At 41.6% G+C, this 16,321-nt stretch overlaps 1 protein-coding gene across 1 annotated transcript in view; it reads right to left on the bottom strand.

Annotated features, from left to right (window-relative positions):
• Window positions 1–16,321, bottom strand: part of LOC126108610 (zinc finger protein 492-like) — a 138,821-nt gene that overhangs the window by 95,226 nt on the left and 27,274 nt on the right. The window lies entirely within an intron of this gene.

The following is a 16,321-nucleotide window of genomic DNA, read 5'->3' as shown; positions in this document are numbered from 1 at the left end:
CTGACACCTCATCCACAATCAGAATGGACACAAACAATCAGTGGCAGCAGGTGACCCTGACGCGTAACATGTCTCCTTACATGCTTCATGCCTTCTCAACCTCATGATAATGTCATCCTCCAGTGGAACGGCCACATTTTTTTCCACAACCTGGCTGAGCTACAACAACTGTTTAGCTTTACACCTGCTTTCTGCATTGCCCTCCAGGAAACCCGGTTCCTGGCAATGCGGACCCCTGCCCTTCATGGCTATAGGGGATACAAGAAGAACCATAGTGACTATAACAGATTGTCAGGGGGTGTTTGTGTCTATGTCCTGAACTCAGTATGCAGTGAACCTGTGCCCCTTCAAATTACCCTTGAAACTGTGGCTATCAGAATAAGGATGACGCAGAAAATAACAGTCTGCAACGTGTATCTTCCTCCAGATGGTGCAGTACCCCTGAACACATTGACTGCACCGATTCATCAACTCCCTACACCTTTCCTACTTTTGTGATATTTTAACATCCATAACCCCTTGTGGGGTGGCACTGTGCCTACTGGCCAAGGTAGAGATGAAACTTCACCTCTGCCTCTTAAATACTTGGGACCCCCCTTCCACAACACACACACACACACACACACACACACACACACACACACACACACACACACACACAATTTCAGTGTGGCTCATGGCACTTACTCTGCCATTGATTTATCCCTCTGCATCCCAGGACTTCTCCCATCTGCCCACTGGAGAGTCCACGATGACTTGTGTGGTAGTAGCCACACAGGGTGACATCCTAGGATGCAGAAGGGGATCCACCATTCAAACGCAAGACAGGGCAGCTTGCCCTGAGTCACAAGCAAGTTGCCTGGTCACTCTAGACATTGCCTTTTGTGAAGATGTGTCAGAGGTAGACATACAGCAGGTCTCCAACAATAAAGGCCACTCTGGCAAAGCCATCTGCAGACAGCTTACCTTGATACAACACGTTCAGCAGATAGTGGGAGCTCTTATGCCAGTTGCTGTGCAGCACTAAGGTGGTCTGGTGTGACCTTACAGCTAAACACCAGTCCTCTCTTCTGAAGTCACACATGGTCGACCCTGCCCTGGACTTTGGCATACAGTTTCTGTCTATGAACTGTCACCACATCCAAGAAACAACAAAACAATTCACAGTAAGCCATCAGCTCACATCAATTTTTGACTGTCCTGCTTCCTTTCTATGGCCCTCCACTGCTGAATCTGGTAGGCGTTTTCTCTGTGACAAACTGCACTGTTTGTAGCTGTGTACATGGCGATTGTGGATGTGGGACTACCCAACAAACACTACATCATTTCATATGCGCCCTGTCATCATCGGCATAGTTGTCAGTTGACCGGAATGCCATCTTCAAAGCAGAACAAGATCGTACAGATGTCTGGTTGACAGTTTGTACAATTGTATCTTGAATTAAACACAGGATGGGGAAGTAGTTATCTGTTGCCTTAATTTTGGATACCAGTGTAGTTTTGACCATTTTGCATTCAGTCCTCAATTTGCATATGTAGTATTCTTCATTTTTCAGTTCCTTACTAGCAAGCTAATCATGAATGGCTCTTTTTGTTGGAGGAGGACCAAAATGACACTCAGCTGCTCTGTTTCCATGTTGTTCTGCATATGCTGTTACCTTCAATTTATAGCCCACATCATATGAAACCTCGGTATTTTTTTTCCATTGGGAAACTACTAAAGTAAATACTCTTCTGTTACTAATAACACAAATCACTTTCAGTTCAAGTTAACTGGCACTGTAGACTGCAGTGATACATCATAGGCTTGACAGTGTTCTAAGTTTGTGATGGCAGGGCAGGAGTGGGGCAGTGTTAACAAGCTCGTGAAGCTCCACAACTCCTATTTGTCGCATCAGTGCACTTGTGCTGCCACATGAATCCAGTGTTGCCAGATAGCCTTAGGTTTCCCACAGCATTGAATATATGGCCTTTTTTAAGCCTGGCAGGAATTTTAAATCAAACATTGGACATTTTTACATTATTTTTGAGTATAAGACAGACCTGAATGTGGTAGGAAAGTTTTTTGAAGAAAAAAGTGTCTTACTCCATAAAATATGGTATACCTTTGTTCCCTCTAGAACACAATGTCAAATTGATGATTGTTCCTTTTGAGTGAGACTCTCTAGGTCTCAGTGAATTGCCCTGCTTTCATAACCTCCTTGTATCTATTACTAACTCTTACTAGATGAAGTAACTAATAATTCCAACAGCTAGGGAAGTTCCTTGTACTTTTGAGGGCATGTATTGTCAGTACCAGCGATTTAACCTACCAAAGTTAAGCAAAGGCCAGCCATTTTGTCTGACAATTTTGCAGTTTTGAGCCATTCCAAAATGTAAGCATGAGAGTAAAATATAATTTTCTGAACATTATCTTTGTTTTTGCATCATGGTTTAGCTGTAGTATCTACTTTCCTGTCTGAGGAGGAAAAATGTAAATCACTTCCCACGTCTATTTTTTGAAAGTTACAAGTAGAGGTTACAACAATATGAAGACTGTCTTAACATTACATACCTAATGTACTTATCAGTATGACACTTCCTGTGTGCTGATTTCAACTGCATAGACCATGTTACAAAATACATTGTGTTTGGCTACAGTGTTAGAGGCATTTTATTTTTAAATTCATCATGTTTGCTGCCAGATATGGAACAGAAAATACTGATTAAGCTGTGATATCCAAAGAAGAATTTATCTTCAAGGATTCTTACTCACAGAAAGTAGGTTAGGAAGAAAATTTATATTTTTTGTTAGCTAACTTTAACATAGACATTTTTAAAAAAATATGCTGTAAAGCAAAGAATTTATGGGGAATTATTTTGTGGATGAAACAATAAAAGCTTCATTTCCCGAATAACTTACATAGTAATACATCTGTATATGAATTTGTTTATTGTTTGTTGATTTCTTTAGGGCACTCAACTACTAAGGTCATTAGCACCCAGTCACACAAATGTTAGTGCACTAATAGCATATAAAAACACAAGGGGCAACAACAGAAAGTACGTACAAAGACACAGATAAACAAAATAAAAATTAGATCTTTTTGGACAAGTCCGTCAATGTAATAAAACTAAGGACACGAGCAGCTGCTCGAGCGTCATCAGCTAAAAGTTCCTGTAAGATAGACGGCAGACCCAGGACAACACAAGAGTGAATAAAACGGGGACAGGACAATAAAACATGGTGCACCATCAATGAATGACCACAGGGGCACTGCGGGGCGGGTTCACCGGACAACAGGTAGCGGTGCCTAAAACAGCAATGCCCAATCCGCAACCTGGCCAAACTGACCACCTCTTGCAGGGAAGGGCTTGAGGAGGTCGTCCAAGCCGGCGGGATCAGTTTGATGGCCCTAAGCTTATTTTCATAGAGAGAGGACCAAGCCTCATGCCACAATGATGAAACATGCTGACAAAGAACCCCACTAACATCAGTTGATGGGACACAAAAGAATGCTGTCTGAGGCAAGAGGACAGCAGCCTTGGCTGCAGCATCAGCAGCTTCGGTCCTAGGCACACCAACGTGGCCAAGAATCTGGAAAAAAAAGACACGAGTGCTGGTATCAGCTAGCAACTGGAGGGACCGTTTAATTAGTTGCACGAGAGGGTGGTCCGAATATGGGTCATGGAGACACTGAATGGCGCTCAAAGAATCAGAGCAGATGGTATAGGGAGAATGAAGATGGCAGCAGATATACTGAACAGCCTGATAGAGAGCAAAAAGCTCAGCTGTAAAGCTTGAACACTGGTCAAGGAGCCGGTATTGAAAGGTATCATCACCAATGACAAACGCACATTCGACACCCACAGTAGTCTTGGAGCCATCTGTGTACATGACGTCATTAGCGAGCCTCGAACGAAGTTCGACAAACCTTGAGTGGTATATTGAATCCGCAGTCCTCTCCTTTGGAAGCGAGCCGAGTTCAAGGTGAATGCGAACCTGAGCCTGGAGCCAAGGTGGTGTTGGGCTCTCACCCACTCTAAAAGTTGTAGTGAGGGTAAAATCAAGTTGCTGAAGCAGGCGATGAAAGCGAACTCCAGGAGGTAATATGGCAGAGACATACAGCCCTTATTGGCGGTTGAGAGAGACTTCTAAGAGGAAGAAATATGTCGGGTGGTTTGCCATAGACATCAGTCGGCAGCCATACCAACAAAGCAACATATAGCACCAGTAGTTTAGCGGTAATTCGGCAGCTTTAGAATAAAGCCTCTCAACATGGCTGGTGTAGAATGCTCCAGTTGCCAGATATAGTCCCTGATGATGGATAGACTTTAGACGGCATGAGGTGGACGGCCGGGCAGAAGAGCAGACAAAGCTCCCGTAATCCAGCTTTTATTGGACAATGGACCAATGTAAGCAAAGCAAGACCATTCGATCTGCTCCCCATGACGTACTGCTGAGAACACGGAGGACATTTAGGGAACGGGTACAACAAGCAACCAAGCAAGAAACATGTGGAGATCAGCAAAGTTTCCTGTCAAACGCAAGCCTTAAAAATTTTGTTGCCTCCAAGAATGGGAGAGCAACTGGACCGAGATGTATGGATGGTGGAAGAAACTCTAATGCCAGAAGTTCATACAGACCGTTTTCTCACCAGAAAAACAGACACCGTTAGCAACACTCCATGAATATAGACGGTCTAGACAACGCTGAAGACAGCGCTCATGAGACATGTTCTCTGAGTGCTGCAGTAGATCGTAAAGTCATCCACGAAAAGGGAGTCTGAAATGTCAGCTGGAAGGCAATCCATTATTGGATTGATAGCTATGGCTAAAAGGGCCACGCTCAAAACAGAGCCCAGGGGCACCCCATTCTTCTAGCGAAAGGCATCTGACAAAACAGAACGCACATGTACCCTGAACATTCGATCCATTAAATATGCATTAATAAAAAGAGGGAGGCGACCACGAAGGCCCCAAATGTGCATGGTGCAGAGAATGCCTGCCCTCCAACAGGTGTCTTAAGCCTTCTCCAAATTGAAGAACACAAACACCATCTGGTGCTTACACAAAAAGTTGCTCATAATTAAGGTAAACAAAGTAACTAGGTCCAGAATGAGATTTTCACTCTGCAGCGGAGTGTGCGCTGATATGAAACTTCCTGGAAGATTAAAACTGTGTGCCCGAGCTTCTGTAAAGTTTGGAAGGTAGGAGATGAGGTACTGGCAGAAGTAAAGCTGTGAGTACCGGGCGTGAATCGTGCTTCGATAGCTCAGATGGTAGAGCACTTGCCCCCGAAAGGCAAAGGTCCCGAGTTCAAGTCTCGGTCGGGCACACAGTTTTAATCTACCAGGAAGTTTCAAAGTAACTAGGTGGGCAAAAGCAAAGCGGTGCCTACGAAAGCCACATTAGACATTGGTAAGGAGGCATCGTGATTCAAGGAGCCAAACCAATTGAGAATTTACCATGCGCTCAATCACCTTGCAGACACAGCTGGTAAGGGAGATGGGGCAATAACTGGAAGGAAGGTGTTTGTCCTTTCCTGGTTTGGGTATGGGAACAACAATTGCTTTATGCCAGTGTGTGGGAACATGACTTTCAGTCCAGATGCAATTATAGGCGCGAAGAAGAAAGCCTACACCTGCAGGAGAAAGGCTCTTCAGCATCTGAATATGGATACCATCAGGCCCCGGAGGAGAGGATCGGTACCAGGCGAGTGCACTTTCGAGTTCCCGCACAGTGAAGGTGGCATTGTAACTTTCACGATTCAAAGACTAGAAAGAAGGTGGCCGTGCCTCCTCTGCTTGTTTTCGGGGGAGGAAGGCAGGGTGGTAATGGGCAGAGCTCGAAACCTCCGCAAAAAAAGTGGCTGAAGACATTTGAGACATCCTCAGTATCCACAAGGACTTCATTCGCTACAGTCAGGGCAGAAATCTGGGAGTGGGCCTTGGTGCCAGATAGCCTGCGCAGGCCACCCCAAACAACCGAAGGAATAAAACTGTTGAAAACTGTTGAATGGGCTGGTGAAAGCCACCTAGAAAACCTTTTTGCTTTCTTTGATAACACAATGACATTGTGCACGGAGTCATTTGTAACTGATACAGTTCACCATTGTAGGGTGGCGTTGGAAGGTCTGTAAAGCATGTCGCTGAGCACAAATAGTGACGTTGCATGCTGTAGTCCACCAGGGGACTGGTACTCGACACAGAGAAGAGGAAGTATGAGGGATGGAATGTTCAGCAGCAGTGAGAATAACGTCCGTGAGGTATGCAACCTGACTATCGCAGCTGGATAAGTTTTTATGATGGAAGATTGCCAGGAAGGTGAAAAGCCCAAGTCGGCTTTGGAGATGTTCCAGCTAGTGGAACGTGGAGAAGGGGTGTGATGCAGGACATGGATTATGCAGGGGAAAAAGGCGCTCGAGTATGGGTGAGAAAGAGCATACCACTCGAACTGACATGCAAGTTCGATAGTGGATATTGAGAGGTCCAAGTGGGAATAGGTATGCGTTGCGCCTGAAAGGAAGGTAGATGCACCGGTATTTAAGCAGATTAGATTGAGGTGGTTGAAAAGGTCTGCAAGAGGCAGCCTCTTGGGCAGTATGCTGGAGAGCCCCAAAGGGGATGGTGGACATTAAAGTCTCCAATCAACAAAAATGGTGTAGGAAGCAGAGCAATCAATTGTATAATGTCTGCCCTAGTAAAGGCAGACGATGATGGAGTGTAAACAGTACAAATGGAATATGTGAAAGTGGGGAGAGTAATTCAGATGGCAACTGCCTGCAGATCGGTGTGCAATGTGATTGGATCATAGCAGACATCATCCCGAACCAGCAACATGACCCCTCCATGAGCCGGAATACCTGCCACAGGGGGTAGGTCAAAACACACGGAGGTATAGTGTGCCAGATCAATACGATCGCATGGGCATAACTTCGTTTCTTGGAGACCTACGACAAGAGGGCAGTGCATTCGAAGGAGCAATTTTAGCTCCTCTTGGTTGGACCGAATGCCGCGAATATTCCATTGAAGAAGTGCCATTATGAAAACGAAAAGAAAAAAAAGAAACAAGAAAAGGTCACCTCGATGGCTGCTGAGGGCCTAGCTTCGAGGGAGCACTGCTGCTGCTGCTGCTGCTGCTGCTGCTGCAATCGACAGGTGGTGAGTCATGGGCCATCAACTCAACAGTTGCATCTGCCACCTTCCTGAACTGGTCAGTAGGGGCAGCTGCCTCCGCCGGTGAAAGGCCAGATGATCGGCTACCAGCAGTGCGGCCTGGTGAAACTGAAGATGGCCAGCGACAGCAACCATTGGGTGGCGCAGTAGAAGAAACACGCCTCGGCAGAGATGGAGAACTCTTTTCTATGAGCCATCTTTGAAGAATTACGTTTTATCGAAAGAACAGTTGAGGCCGTGAAGTTTGTATACGCAAGAAATCTTCGCGTGTCTGTTCTTTTTTGAAGGTCCAAGCATCTAATTTAGAGGTCCTCATCTTAGCAGTAGCAGATGATTATGTTTGAGCCTTAGGGTTGGCAAAAGGAAGAGGAGATGTTGATTAGGCGATCTTAGCAGTGGCCGATCTGACGACCGAATCGCTAAATGTTAGATCGCGTGTCTGTGTAGGCCGGTAGGCCGAGGAGAGGTGAGAACAGTACTGTATTTACCTGCCAGAAGCACAGTGGGCTTTCTGCTATTGAATAAGTTGTGAGCAGCCGAGGTTGACACCTCTTTCACTCGAATTTTCTGTATACTTTTCTCATCTTTGTAAATGGGGCAGTCGCAAGAGGAGGCAGCATGGTCACCCAAACAGTTAATGCAATGAAGGGATGGAGGTGGACAGTCACCCTCATGGGCAACCCTGCCACAGGTAATGCATTTAGCCACACTTAAAGAAGACTGCTGTGTATGGTTAAACCACTGACATTGGTAACACCTTGTAGGGCTGGGTACATACGCCAACAGAAATGACCTCATAACTCGCTTTAATTCGAGAAGGCAATTGCACATTGTCGAATGTCAGGAATATGGTTCGGGTCGGTATGAGGTCCTCGTTGACCCTTTTCACGACCTGATGGACGGCCGTCACTCCCTGATCAGAGAGGAAAGACAGAATCTCCTCATCAGTCCATTGAGTGACCTGGTATACACCACGCCATGCGACCAATTCAAGGTGCGATGGGCCTCCACCTGTACAGGAAATGTGTGTAAGAGAGTGGCTCAAAGTAATTTTTGGGCCTGGAAGGCACTCTCTGACTCCAACAGCAAGGTACCGTTGCACAACCGAGTACAAGATTTCACTGGTCCTGCAATTGCATCTACACCCTTCTGAATGATGAAAGGGTTGACTGTTGAGAAATTGTGACAGATCTTGTGACAACAAGAAACTTCGGTGCTGGTGGTAGAATTTTCAGAACAGGAGTTTCATCTAGCTTTCTTTTTTGGGCAGAAGACAGGGAAGAAGAAGAAGAAGAAGAAGAAGAAGAAGAAGAAGAAGAAAAAGAAGAGAAATCCATTGCAGATGAATCCCCATGATTGCCAGCATCTCTGATGGTGCGCTCCTTCCCTGTGGGGGCCCTCTAAAAGAGGCCACTCCTGCCTTAGGTGATTGTTCATACCTCAGGTCACACCTCCCAAGAAACGGAAAGAGGGACCAATCGGCACGTTCGGCTACGTGTGCGAACACTTGGGTCGGCCTTCAGACACGCACAGGGAGGAAAGAGAGAGAGAGAGGGATGGGAGGATAGAAGAAAGAATCTCAAATGCCGAAGCGGAGAATATGACACGGAAAAGAAGACAAGGAGAATAGGGCAAGGAGAAAGAGGCAGAGAGAGAAGTAAGGGCATGAAAGCAAGGAGAAGAGTAAAAGCAGGGAAATACCAATAGAGCAAGAAAGCGTGAGGATGGAGAAACACAAAGGAAACAGGATCCTGGAGTTTTCAAACATCCATCTCCGGACAAAGGCTTGATACATTACTCCCAAGAAGAGGGAGTGTTAAGGGGGAGGAAAGGGGAGGAAAGCGGGAGGGAAGGATTGGGGATGAGGAGGGATGAGGAATGGGGTAGCGCAGCCCGGAAAGGAAAGAGAACTGCACTAGCTTGGGGCCCCATGCTTGCCATGCATGTATCTACAAAGGAGTTGTGGGCCCCCTGTGGGATCTGTATATGAAGACTGGTGCATTGTTTCACACTATTAATACTAGATTTCTGTTAAAGATAATGGATAGTAAATTTGAGAGAGTGAAAGGGTAGCTACATCCAGACAGCCCAACTCGGAAATATGCAGTAACTAACAAATTAATTGTTCCAGTGCAACAACTTCCATAATGTTTAAGCAAACATTAACACCACAAACTGAATAACAAGGTTTCATAAAAAGAGAAGTAAACAGTTGAATTTTTTTACAACAGATATGACAATCTGTCAAGCAGGTGACAGATAGGGTACTAAATTATCTAAAGATCCCGAAACTAAAATGCACAGAGTTTTGCAAAAACACGACATAGTATTTTCAGCTCAGGGAGCTTATAAGCAATTTTAGGCAGACACAGGACTGGGGCAAATAAAAAGTACTTTCATTCATTACAAATTTGTTCGTTTTGAATACACCTCTATGTATGTATGTAGGTATCATGCCAACTCTATCTGGTGAATGCACCGAAAAGAGCATTTTTTCTTGAGGTAAGGAGTTACTGGAACATGTGGTCTACTGTTAATTCATGAATACTATGAACTCATGTATGTAGTGTAAAAACTGTAACTTCTAAACTTCACTCCACATTAAATAATGAAGTTGACTGACAAAGTAGTAAAATGGAAATATGGATTGATGTTGACAGGCAACTAAAATATACAGGCGTTAATGGTACCATTGCTGATGTAGTGTCAGAAATTGATAAGCAAATGTTATATTTAATATTTCCCTGCTTCATTAAACACTCACAATCTGCTGAATTGGGGATATGTGCAAAATGGCTCTCTCAAATCTGGAGATCTACAAACAGACTTCGTAGAAAATTTTTCTCTGTTTAATGAAGACAAAAGTGTTCATTCATCACATGAACAAGTACAGGCTTCACAGGCTTTGCCTGGATGCTGCAGAAACATTTTATCATGCCATCATGACTAATGAGATCTAACACATGAAACAGTGTCTGTTACTGTGTTCTTATACAAATTAAAGGTGATGTAAAGAAGAAAATGTCATATCTCAAAAAAGTTGACAATTTGTTGAGATGGCTGTACTTTATTTGAAAACAAGTACATTATCCAATTTCTGTTCGAAAGTATTTGAAGTGGAAATGGATTGTTATTCTTTGCTGCATGACGTGGTAAAGTTGTCATGGATGCTACTGGTGGTACAATGAGAGGAGTGTGGAAGCAGATGAAACACAGAAAATGGTATGCTGGCTGAGATACAGATTTTTATAAATGTGCACAAACTCAGATTCAAGCGAAAACCATGTTTTATGGTGCTGCAAGATGGTTTGACAAATGAGTGAGCACAACTTACATTCATGTCAAACTTTTTGCTCATATTCGTAAGCTATCATAATATTGTTGTCACAACAACCCTGCAGATTGAAAAAAAAAAAAAAAAAAAAAAAAAAAAAAAAAATTTCTCGTAACTAAGGATGCAACCCATCAAAGATGTGCTGGGTATTCAGAGGTGTAAAATAATTCTTGCAGGGATCAAATGCTGCAGATGAAGACCATTGCAACAGATGCTGGCAAGGATGTGCACGTTTATCTGATAAATCCTGGATTGTTTGGCACTATAGAAATTTTAAATGAGAAAGGTATAAAACAATTTCTATGGCATCTCTGAAAATGCAGAAGCTATGGTAATGTTTTTGAAACCCATTCTAAAGGCAACAATTTATTCACACAATGCAAAAGGGACAACACTTTTTGTTAGAACTGAACAAATTTTAACATTAATAAATTAGCCAAGGATTATTTAAAAAGCAATAGATTTTACTTATGTCTTTAGAATTGGGACCTACGACTGTGTTGCAAGATGAATCTTGCTTTTTTTATACGAAAATGTAACGTAATGAAAAATTGAGACCTATGTATTTAAATCTTATGATTTACATATAGTTTTAGTTTGTTGGAGTATCAAAAACTGCATTATGAATGACACTATTTTTGTGAGTTGTGTATAGAATGTGTGGTCTCCCAAATGCAATTAGTTTTTGACTTATCTTCAAGATTTCAAGTTTTTGATACAATTATTGGGCGCCTAATATAACACAGCCCTTATGTATTTGTATCTTACAGGAAGGGTGCAATTCAAATAATTTCTGATTTAAACACAATTTTAAAAGATTGTTTCAGGTGCTATCTTTAATTGCACACAGCCAACTGTGTTAACGCATTATCGATCATTTTGAAAAGGAAATGTTACTATAACAATTAATGGAACTCACTTTTCATATGTGTGATCGCCCAAGAGGAAACTTGGATTCACTCTTTCCTCAGCTGAATTGTATTTTTGATTCAACTGACCTTTAATGAGTAAGTATACTGTTATGTTCCATTAAAAAATAATTTTACCTCTGTCCACTACAACTACCAGGCCTACTAATCATGCAACAAATTCAAATTATTTCCAATATCAATTGGTGGATATTTAGTGCTTCACTCATTTCTACAATGAGGTAAACAAATTCAATAACTAATTTACTGGTTCTGTCACTACTTCATTGCATTTTCTTCATACGGAATTACTTTTAGATGCTATGCTCATTTGTTGATAATATTTCAATGCACCCTTTGGGTAATTCATTAAAATTACTTAAACCAATACCTCAGAACAAGAGTAATTAGCTTTAATGTTGGATAACTGTCGCAACACAGCTGATCCACACAGTACTCCAACATTCTGAGAAACAATGGTGCACAGATTGCATTAACCTCTCAACAGAGCCACATCATTTTATGACAAGAAATTAAGAATGTTCTGACATTTACTCAGCCATAAATTCAATTGGGGATCAGAATTATTTTGAGAAAATATTAAATTTCTTATAAACTAGACAACTAAAGACAATGTAATTAATCACTGAAGACTCAGCACACATTCACCAAGTTAACTGTGTTGTAAAAGATATGTACAATACCAATCTGTGAGAGCAATATCTCAACTCAGACATTGGGCTTAACAGACCAAGTATTATTTTGAACATTTTACATACTGGTTAGACATAGATGAAAGAAAAAACAGTTTACCAGTAAAAGGAAAAAAATGTTAGGCATATGTTCCCATCTGCAGCAAGTATTTGTTTGGTACATGGTTCATCGCATTTTTCTATAAGTTTAAGTAGATAACAGATACAAATAAGAGATAATCAATGAAATGTTCTCCTTCACTACTTACAGCAGTCTCCCAGCTGGGATGACTTTCATTCTGTAACTGTAGAAGTCACGTGGTTTTAAGGCAAAGAACTCAGTGAGCAAGGTTCAGAGTGCATTTTCATCTGAAAAGGGAGTTCCTTGAAGGTTGAATGGTCAAATCAATCACAAGAATCATTTAGTGACAGAAGCAGGAAATCATCTTGTGATGATTGTAGCAACCTAATAACTAAAATACTGTGCTGACTTCACAGCATGACTGAAATATGCAGTACAAGTGGAGAAAACTTATTGGCATCACATTAAAACCTTGATCTCCCTTTACTCAGTAAACAACGCTGTTATGGTGTTAAAAGAATTACAGTTACAAGAACTGAATCTTAGCTTAGCAACAAAAAACTGTGTCATAGTAATAAATGATACCTTGGGAGTAAAACTGGTTACAAAATGGGGAAACAATTAATACGATGTCCCACAGGGTTCATCATTTGATGTATACTGAACTACATGAATGTTGAGCTAAAACCATTGGAAGTGCCTCCAAAATCTGCAATGCCTGCTGGTGACACGCGTACACTGATAACTGGCAAACACATTCATAATAGAAACAGCCAGGAGAATAATGGAACATGCTTGCAACTGGTGTACAGCAACAGAACCAAAATTCAAATTTTATACTTTCATAACCACACATAGTGCAGATCCAAACAGCTCCAAATGACACAGATACAAGGGACAGACACTGGATGAGGATCCACGCGTTAAGTTCTTGGGCATTCAAATCAATAATAGATTAAGGAGGCATCAGCATGAGAATGAGTCAACCAAATAGCTCATACTTTTCTGCCTTGCAATTAATGAATGTTCGTCCAGAGTGTCAACTTGCAGAAATGCTTCCTAGCATTCTTTCACTCAGTACTATCCAATGGGATAATCTTATAGGGCATGGCAGCTATGAACAAATTAGTATTTATCCAACACAATCTTGTAGTAGGAATGTGATATGAACACCTTGCATAAACTTCTTCACTGACCTAGGGAATCTTGCACCTTCATGTCACTATAGAACTCTTTTGGTTTTTACATTAAGTAACTAATATTTTATTTATTTCTAGTTGGCTGTGTCAGAAGATAATTCCAAAAAAAAAAAAAGTGAAAAATCCAAAAGAAGCCATCGTAATTGCCTCTAGGTGAGTAACGCTGAGGGAATCGACAAGTTTACCAATTTGTTGACCCCATTTCAATATGAAATCCAAGCAGACACCAAGGAACTGTACGCAGTATGTTTCACTTAGAGTATGGCCAATAATGTCTAGTAATTCCAGTAGCAGGTCATTTCTGATTACTTTACATCTTATAAAATGACTCTTCAAGGGATAAGACTTGAACTGGTAGCTGCAACATTAATAAGGGTAATGTGCTGTGCAATATGGGACAAGAAGTTTGTTGTAGTGATCACGATTTATTATTCAACTTATGTAATGTGATTAACAGTTTAGTGAGATCATCACTGAATTTCATCTGAGGAAAAGGGAGTTCTGTAACAAACTGAAGGAAGTTGACATTATAAGAAAACACACAAATGGACCCAAAACAGAAGAGATGGAAAATTATCGGAAACAATTTTTCATACGTATGGTGTACCACTGCACATTGGAACCTGCATGAAAGAGCACTTCTTAACAGTAATCTGCCTGAGGTATTGATCAGCTATAATGGGCTGCCGATCTAACCTTGAAATTTGCTTCATCTCACAGTATGGTATCTTTTTTTATTGGTGGGAGTTTGTGGAAAGCTCCACCTATGTGCTTCCTCTTCCAACAATTTTGAACTACAATGCTACATGGCAATAGCAGTGAGTTTCCTAAACTGACATGCTTGTAAATGCATGGGTCAAGTCTGAAGAAGTTGAAAAGAATTGATATTTGTGATCAGTAAATAATGAATCTGATCCTAAACACAGCTGTGAGAAGCACCTTAATGTTGTATGTGCAGACACAAATTGTACACAATGGGAAAATCGTATAGTTCCTTTGTAAATAAAGGCTTTTCAGGAATGTATAGAAGTAAAAATATGACCCCAGTTCTATATCTTTATTTATGACAAAGTTACAGTCCTGTGAAATCTGATGATTTTAATCACTCTGAGGAATTGATCATACAGGTATAATTTCTTTCAGTAAAATATGATAACCTTAATTTGTCTTGATGGGTTGCATTTATTATTGAATGTTTCAGAATTTTTGTCATTAAATTTGCTTTCAACACTGTACCTCTGCTGTGGCTAGAGATGGGGTGTTAATCATATCCATTTGTTCACACTTCGATTTACACATTGCATTCCATAAATGATGTGGATGGATGTGGGATGAGCCAGGGTGCAGATCTGAAGGCAGAAGCTCCCACAAGAATACTGACAACCAGCTGCTACTGACTAGTGCTAATCTACTCACACTGCTAATTATGGGAACTGCTAATAGATTATTTTGTATGTATGTATGTATATGTACATTTACTACTAAAATATCACTGTTACTCCTACTACATTAGTCAGCTACTTACTTTACCTAGTATCTACATATACATCGATACACCGCTATCTACCTAATGGCACGTGGCGAAAGGTACCCCATAACCCTGCTGGTCATTTCCTTTCCCATTCCACTTGCAAATACGAGGGAGAAAGACTGTATGTGCCTCCATATCAGCCCTGATTTCTCGAATTTTATCTTTATAGTCCTTATGTGCAATGTATGTTGGAAACAACAAAATCGATCAGCAGTCAGTTTCAAATGGCAGTTCTCTAAATTTTCTGAATAGAATTTCTCAAAAGAACGTCACCTTCTGTCTGGGAATTCTCATTTGAGTTTCTGAGGCAACTCTGTAACACTTGTGTATTGTTTGAACCTACCAGTAACAGATGTAGCAGCCTGCCATTGAATTGCTTCTCCAACAAAGTATTACTTTGCTATCTTGCTAGCTTGGTCTTGCTAACACAGAATCTTGTTGGCCAGTATCAAAAGGGTCAGCCCTATTTTTCAGTATCATTATTAAGCCCTAGCATTTTATGCTACTGAGACCACAAAGACTGCATGTCACTCTTGCTGACAGAGCTAATATGTTCACTGCACAGCTGCATGTGCTACTCAGGATCACTGTTATGGTCACACATCCCATTCATAGACTTGCTCATGTGTCCACCACTATTTAAGCAAAGTTACATATTTTCAAAGTAACAAGTGGGGTACACATCAGTGATTCCAGTGCCAACCACATGACATGGTTTCCCAGAACACACAACCAGCGACACACTGTTCTGCACACTTGCTGTGGGAGCAGCACTCCATGCAGTGGACATTATCCCTGAACCTCTGGCCCTTGTGCCATGGAGGCATCTTGTTTGACCTGTAATCTCTTGGGCTGCATGCAGAGGCCTTTTGTATTTTTATGGTTAGTGGTCACCAACTACAATCCAGCCACTTTGACAACTACAGCTATGCTCTAGAACACCCTACAGTTCGTTCTTTTAGCCAAACTCCCCATATGCACATCCCTGACTTCTATGCATGACATTCTCATTTCTATGAAACCCTTCTTGTGGAACAACACTACTACTGTTTCACTTACTGTACTGTCTACTTGTGATGCCAATGCATCCCTTTAATTAGTTTAAAATGGCATAATATGAGGCTCTGTGACATTAAGTCTTCGCCTGTTAGCTGTGAATCAGCTACACTCCTTTACATACTCCCCGACTTGTCCATAGCATGATAGTTTGGTTCCTTGACCTGTATGCTTGTTTGTTTGAAGAAGTCAACATTTCAGTGCATGAAGAATCCTTTATAACTGCAGGAAGTTTATGAATAATGAGATCAAGAGTGAGCCAGTACCAAAATTTCTGCAATTGTGTGTTGAATACTCCCAGTCTGTCCAATTTCATTCCTGTGACATGTTTATCTCTTTCCCTTAGCAAGGTCATAAAGAAT

Source organism: Schistocerca cancellata, chromosome 11, assembly GCF_023864275.1.
Source record: "Schistocerca cancellata isolate TAMUIC-IGC-003103 chromosome 11, iqSchCanc2.1, whole genome shotgun sequence".
In the NCBI taxonomy this organism is placed as follows: Eukaryota; Metazoa; Arthropoda; class Insecta; order Orthoptera; family Acrididae; genus Schistocerca; species Schistocerca cancellata.
This window is presented reverse-complemented; position numbering and strand designations above follow the sequence as displayed.